Source organism: Populus euphratica, unplaced genomic scaffold, assembly GCF_000495115.2.
Source record: "Populus euphratica unplaced genomic scaffold, PopEup_1.0 scaffold611.1, whole genome shotgun sequence".
Classification (NCBI taxonomy): domain Eukaryota; kingdom Viridiplantae; phylum Streptophyta; class Magnoliopsida; order Malpighiales; family Salicaceae; genus Populus; species Populus euphratica.
In genome coordinates this window covers 138,334-146,668 of record NW_011500188.1, presented here as the reverse complement: position 1 = coordinate 146,668, position 8,335 = coordinate 138,334, and positions in this window count along the sequence as shown.

Below are 8,335 nucleotides of genomic sequence, written 5' to 3'. Positions count from 1 at the left end.
TACTACTACTACTACTACTACTACTACTATTATTATTATTATTATTATTATTATTATTATTACTATTGTTGTTGTTGTTATTGTTGTTTTATAATTGTTGTTTATAATTTGTACAATTAACCTCCCTGTGGTTCGACCCCGGTCTTGCCGGGTTATTTATTACTTCGACACTCCTGCACTTGGGAGAAGACATCAATCTTTTAGTCGTGTCAAGTTTTTGGCGCCGTTGCCGGGGAGGTAAGTTCTTGTATAAATTATAGTATTTATTTTATTTTCTCTTTTCACTTTTCTTGTATATAACTTTGTTTCTTTTCTTTTGTTTCTTTTTATTTTGTTTTCTTCCTCCTTCTTTTGCTTTCTTGTTCTTCTTTTTATTTTATTCCTACACGTGCATGAGAGTGTGGTCACGTACATCAAGTGGTAGACTTTGTAGGGTATCCTCATCATTTTCAGAAAATATGGCCGAAGAAGATAATCAATCACTTCATAATGAGAATAATGAGAATAACCGTGCTAGAACACTTAGAGACCACATGAATCCCACAAGAACAAGTGCACCATCATGCATAGTTTTTCCTCCTGATGCATCTCATTTTAATTTTAAACCAGGTATTATTCAACTTTTACCTTCTTTTCATGGTTTGGAATTGGAAAATCCATACTTGCATTTAAGGGAATTTGAGGAGGTCTGCAACACATATAATAATTTAAATTGTAGCATGAACACCATTAGATTAAAGCTTTTTCCTTTTTCATTAAAAGATAAAGCTAAAACATGGCTACAAAATTTAAGACCAGGATCCATTCGTGCTTGGGATGAAATGCAACAACAGTTTTTAAAGAAGTTTTTTCCATCTCATAGAACAAACTCTTTCAAGAGACAAATCACCACTTTCACTCAAAAACCAGGAGAAACATTTTACCAATGTTGGGATAGGTATCGAGACTTGCTTAGTACTTGCCCTCATCATGGTTTTGAAACATGGAGATTGGTTTCACATTTCTATGAAGGGTTAACACCTAAAGATAGGCAAATGGTTGAATTGATGTGCAATGGAACTTTTGAAGATAAAGACCCTGATGAAGCAATGGAGTACTTAGACTTGTTAGCTGAAAATGCTCAAAATTGGGACACCGCGGGTACATATGAGGCACCGAGTAAAACTCAACCTCATACATCTAGTGGAGGTATGTACAACCTTAGGGAAGATCATGACCTTCAAGCCAAGTTTGCATCTTTAGCTAGAAAAGTCGAGGCACTAGAATTGAAAAAGAGTGGTCAATTAAAATCTGTTGAAAACATTGTGTGTCAAATCTGTGAAACAAATGAACACTCAACCAACGATTGTCCAACCTTGCCTTCTTTTAAAGAATGTCTCCATGAACAAGCCCATGCTTTAAACAGTTTTCAAAGGGCCAACCACAACCCATACTCCCAAACATACAACCCTGGTTGGAGGAATCACCCAAATTTCAGTTGGAAGAGTGACAATGCACAAACTTCACAACCACCGTTTCAAGCACACCATAATTTCCAAAATTCTCATGGATATGCACCTCCTTATGCTCCACCTCCTACAAGAAATTTTGAGGAAACTTTGTATGCATTCATTGAAAAGCAAGAGACAATCAATACTCAACTTGCTCAAAACATGATAGATTTTAAAGATACTCTTGCTAAATTAACATCTGCTCTCAGTTTCCAAGAGAAAGGTAAGTTTCCATCTCAAACACAACAAAATCCCAAAGGGCAATACAATGCAAATGCAAGTAGTTCCGGAAGCCAACACATGGATCAAGTCAAATCAGTCACTACTCTGCGCAGTGGTAAGGTTATTGAAAAACCCTCTCTTGAACCTTATGAGAAAGATGATGAATCAATCTCTGAGGGTAAGGAAGGGGATGAATCTGAAAATTGCAAAGAAACGACTGATTCACCGCCAGCACTTCCATTTCCTCAAGCCATGACCAAACAAAGGAAAGTCAATCACAACTCTGAAATTTTTGAAATTTTCAAACAGGTAAGGATCAATATACCTTTGCTGGATGCTATTAAACAGGTTCCTTCCTATGCTAAATTTTTGAAAGATCTATGCACTGTGAAGAGGAAACTGAATGTGAAAAAGAAAGCCTTTCTAGCCGAACAAGTAAGTGCTATTCTTCAGAATAATAATGCTTTGAAATATAAAGACCCTGGTTGTCCTACAATTTCTTGCTTTATTGGAGAGCATAAAATTGAAAGAGCCTTACTTGATCTTGGTGCTAGTGTGAATTTACTTCCATATTCAATTTTTCAGAGTCTCAATCTAGGTGAGTTAAAACCAACTTCTATAACTCTTTTACTTGCAGATAGATCTATAAAAGTGCCTAGAGAAATAATTGAAGATGTGTTAGTACAAGTCGATAAATTCATTTATCCTGTGGATTTTATTGTCTTGGACACACAACCTGTTGAAGTATGTAATTCATTTCCTGTTATTTTAGGACATCCATTTCTTGCAACTTCTAATGCATTGATTAATTGTAAGAATTGACTGATGAAGCTATCATTTGGAAACATGACATTGGAGATGAATATTTTCAACATTTGCAAACAACCTGGAGAAGATAATGATTTACAAGAAGTAGATCATATTGACGAATTAGTTTATGATCAACTTGAATCTACTTTAAGTAAAAATGAGTTGGATAAATCTGAAGATTTGCAAATGATTTATTCTGAGGAAGAAATCACGGATGAAAAAAGTACCGAAAATGTTGATGTGAATCTTTTGTCAACAATGATAACAAATTCGACATCTGATATCACATCAATCGATGATTACTTTCCTAACGAATCCTTACTTTCTCTTTGTCCAATGCCTTGGTATGATAAAAATATCAATTTTCTTGCTTTAGGAGATTTGCCAGCTGATTGGAGTACCCAAGTGATTAGTACTTAAAAGTGCATTCTCATTAAGGATTTATGTCATCATATTGCACCTAAAGTATCATTAAATTCCCTAACAAAAACATGTTTTATATTAACAAGTCTAAAAATATAATATACCTTTAATTCATGGTAAATGTTCATCCTAAATGCAGGTCTATCACATAAATAAAAGGATTGATTGATGAGTTTAAGGATTGAAATTGAAAGGATAAAAAGAAGGCCAAACTTAGCAAAGTGTTGCTGGTGCATTCCAAACACGTACACCATTCGGTAATTTGATCATATCTGGAGCTGTAGATATCCGATTTAGGTCCATTTTATATCTATGGAAAGGTAAGACATAGACCTACAACTTTCATATGGACTCAAAGACTCAGTTCTACCGTTTTCAAGCTCAAATCTTAGCAACAACGAAGACATCGGAAGTTGTCCTGCAACTCAAACACTATTCGGTTTTTGGCTCATATCTTGAGTTCTAGAAGTCCAAATGAGCTCTGGTTTTTTTTGTTGGAAAGCTGAGATAATTGCCCACAACTTCCATAATTCAGTTGGCTATAATTCTGATGTGATCAATAACATTTTAGCCAGCCAACAATATCAAAAATCAGCCCATAATATCAAAAAACCAGCAGCCATTAATGTCAAAAACCAGCCACCAAATCAATGGATGCCCACCAATTCTTTAATCAATCAATAGTTCTGAAACTTAGCCTATAAAAGGAGGCATTGTCCATGTATTTAGTCATATTAATTTTCATATCAAAGTTATCTTCTTGCTTTCTCTCTACATCTTTGTAATGTTCAAGTTTTCTTTCATGCTATAGTAATCTCTTGTTTATGCTCTTTCATTTCCTTTCCTATACTTAGTTAACTTATATTATGTTTATGTTCTTATATTGTTTATTTATGTTTTTCTCCTTCTTAATGTTTAGCTAAGTTAATTATGTCAAGGTGAAAAGGTTTCTCTAATGGTGTTAGAATAGGTATAATATAAACTCAACATGGGCTTTAAATGTTTATATCCAAGAAATATTGTTATTAACATGTTTTATCTTTTTATCTTACTAATTCTTAATAACTTGCTTATTAAATGGTTAATTTAGATTTGTGTTGTATAATATTTGGTACATCAAATGCTTGATCCTTCATAGTTTTCGGTCGACATCGTTATTATGATAGGAACTTGATTTGTTGTTAACATAAACTAGCAACATGAATGCTTGATGATATTTATAAGTATGGTATTACTTAGATAAGATAATTAATATGATCATGTTAGTAATTTATAATGAGCTAATAACGAGAAATCATCCGATTAGAACTTCCTTTGTGTGTGGTTTCTAGTTGAGTAATAAAAAGAGTTTATATTATATTTATTTGAAATATCATTAGTGAATCCTATAACCTTGACAAATGTTTTGTTATTATTTAATCCTTACATCAATATCACATCCCAAAACTTTCTTTAACTCCTTTTCTGTTATTATTCTCTTCAAATCTTTTTCTTTATTTGTAATTTATATAATTCACCTCCCTGTGGTTCAACCCCGGTCTTGCCGGGTTATTTTACTTTGACACTCCTGCACTTGGGATAAGACATCAACTCTTTGATCGTGTCACCAAGACAAAGAAAAGTTTTTGAATAAAGTGAAGAACTTTTATTGTGATGACCCTAACTTATTCAAATATTGTCCTGATCAAATATTTCAAAGATTCATTCCCGACAATGAGATAAGTAGTGTCATTAAACTTTGTCATTTTGAAGCATGTGAAAGTTATTTCTCATAAAAAAAAGATAGCTATAAAGATCTTTCAAAATGGATTTTATTGGCCCACCATGTTAAAGGACACACATGCATTCTGCAAAACTTGTGAAAATTATCAAAAAGTTGACACTGGTCAAAAAGTTTTGTTTTATAATTCTCAACTCTGTTCATTCCCTAGAGAGATAAGATCAAAATATAACAATCCTTATGGGGCCTGTGATATTGAGAATTCAATGAATGATAATGTTTTTAAGGAAAATGAACATCGTTTGAAAGCTTACTTTGATAATTTTCTTAGTGAAAATAAATCAACTAGTTTGAATGATCTTGTAGATAAAGGTTGATTATTTTGTTTTTCTTACATTGTTTTTGTATTTCTTTTTTAGTGATTTTTGCTAGTTTCTCTCACCCCGGTCAAATGGCGGATAACGGTACTCCGTGACTTAAGTCGGTTCTTCCAGTTTCCCACAATAACTGATATCTGTGTATATATTTGTGCAATTCTTTGAATCTCTCTTCCAATTCTCATTTGAAAATGGACACTAATCTTGAAAAATTGAAAAAGTATTTTCCCGCTCTGCCTCAGAATGCGATTACAAAAATTTACCGTGCTAGATGTGCAAGATTGAGATTGTTAATGAATCATGGAATTCCTGAAGATATTCGTTGGTTGATTGAAGCAAAGGTCCGATTATCAGGTGAGTCCTCTAACTCCTTCATTTCACACATGCCTGGAACAGGTAAAAGCACTTTTGCAAAGAAACATCGTGCAAAACGATTGAAAGTCTGTCATCGATATGCTAAATGGACTTGTAATGCATAATTTCATTCTTTAGGAATGGTATCTATAAATCGTGAAGATAAAATACAATTCATTAAGGATGGCCTGAGTAAGGAGTCTTTAGATAACCTTCTATTGACTCTTGAGACGCATCCTAGTGGAGATGTGCATCGTGCAATTCATGATTTATGGCCACTATTTCATAAAGAACATGATCGACTTAGTCTTAGGAATCTAACTAAAAAAGACCTTGTTTGCCAATTTTTAAGAAAACTGGATGGGAAGCCTATCCCCGACCCATAGAGGGCGTTTAAGCCGTTCTTGGATGTAAAATCAAGGGAAGATGTGACCACAATCACAACTACTTGTACATACACATGCTTTTTTTCAAAAGTAAATAAATAAATAAATAAAGAGAGAGAGAGTGTGTGTGTGAGAGACTCTAGCTGGCCTACATATAGGTGGTATGATTGCCTTTCTAATTTCTCATCTATAAAACCCTCTCTTCTTTCCTTTCATTTCTACTCAACCTATACATTCAACAAATACAGAAGTGTGTAGAAATGACAAGTTCCTCAGGTCATCATATAAGAAATATTTGTGTTTTCGGTGGATCTAGTCCTGGGAAAGAAAAGGAGTTTTTAGAATCAGCAAATCATCTTGGTCAAGTGCTAGCTGAGAGAAAGATTCATTTAGTATATGGGGGAGGTAGTCTTGGGTTAATGGGAGGTGTGTCAATAGCTGCATTTTTAGGAGGTAGTCAAGTTTTGGGGGTCGTCCCCGAAACTTTAGCACAAGGGGATATCATTGGAAAAACAATTGGAGAGGAACTTCAAGTCTCCATAATGTTAGCTTGAATGAATGCAATGTTTAACCATGTTAATGCCTTCATTGCTTTACCAGGTGGTCTAGGCACATTGGAAGAAATCTTTCATATTTCATCTTGGGCCCAACTGCACATTCACCATAAACCCATAGGTTTGTTAAATGTTAATGGTTATTATGATAAATTGTTGTCTTTTCTTGATCATGCTGTGGAATAAAATTTTTAACATTTTCTGCATGACAAATCATAATCTCTTCTGCTACTACTGAACAATTGATTGACCAACTACAATATTTTATTCCTGTAATTGATCCTTCTATGAGTCGCATAAATTGGTCAACTAAGGAAAGCCGTAAAAAGCTTAGATTGGATTTGAGCCTTCATTTGTGAATCTTTGTGTCTTTTGGTTTTATTATTGTGTTTTGTTATTTCTTATTTTTGTTTTAGTGTGTTTTAGGTTTGTCAGTGTTCGTTATTTCAGGTGATATCTTCTATACTCTATCTTTCTACCTTTAAACATTGAGGACAATGTCTCGTTTTGGTTGGGGAGAGAGGGTAGTAGTTGATAAAAAAAAATTGTTTTTCATTTCATAAAGCATGTGCATAATTGTTGTTACTAGGATGATAGAGTAAAGAAGCTCTTTTGTTAAAGTGACTCTTGAGACGTATCTTAGTAACCATTCTTAACAAGGTGTGGAACAGGAATTTCTAACATCTTCTGCACGACGAATCATAATCTCTGCTGCTACTGCTGAACAATTGATTGACCAACTACAATCTTTCATTCCTGTGATTGATCCTTCCATGAGTCGCATAAATTGGTCATCTAAGGAAAGCCGTAAAAAGCTTATATTGGATTTGAGCCTTCATTTGTGAATTTTTGTGTCTTTTGGTTTTATTATTGTGTTTTGTTATTTCTTATTTTTGTTTTAGTGTGTTTCAGGTTTGTCGGTGTTCGTTATTTCAGGTGATATCTTCTATACTCTATCTTTCTACCTTACAACATTGAGGATAATGTCTCGTTTTGGTTGGGGGGAGAGGGTAGTAGTTGATAAAAAAAAAATTGTTTTTCATTTCATAAAGCATGTGCATAATTGTTGTTACTCGGATGGCAGAGTAAAGGAGCTCTTTTGTTAAAGTGACTCTTGAGACGCATCTTAGTAACCATTCTTAACAAGGTCTATTATAATACTTCCTGAAATATTCATATTTACAAACTCTCGCATTGTTATCACTTAATTCTGCTCACATACTTATTTAACATGTATTCTTAAACCTTAATTTACACACACACACTTTAACATATGATTATGGGTTGCATATTGGATTATTACATTATTTATGTTCTTTTGTTAAAGGTAACAACTAAGGGAAAGGGATTGTATATAATTAAGAAAAAAAACATAAGCAATTAAGCCCGAAGGGGTGTTTTAACACTTAATACCCTAAAGTCAACTGACTTGGGAGCTATTGGCCCAACGCTTGTTACATGGGTTGAGGAGAAAAGCTTAAGGAAATCAAACATTGCACTATCTACATATTAGTATCTGCGACCCGAGTTACTAAGTTTGTAGGGGTGTCTTAACACCTAATGCCCTAAGACCAACTGGTCTGGGAGTCATTAGCTGAAAGCTCCTTACATGGGTTAAAGATGCATGATGTTTTTAAATTATATCTATATATATTTTTTTTAAAAAAAAAAAGAAGAAAAAAAAAGACAAAAATAATAATCCCAGCCCAAGGAAGTTAACCTTAAACATTAGAACAAAAATTTTGTTTTCTTCTAAGAAAAGCTCCATAATTATGTGTTGATACATTTAGCACGAAAGAAAGGTTTATTAATATCTTGTTAAGAGGTATTGAGCAGATATATAAATTTAATGAGAGTTTGTTTATCTGGATAGACTAATGGAAGTTAAATGATGAATACCTTGCTTTGTGGAATTTGCAAATTGTTTTACGCTTTGATTACTAGGGACTAGTAATAAGCTGGTTGGGGGGTGTGATTAGTACTTAAAAGTGCATTTTTA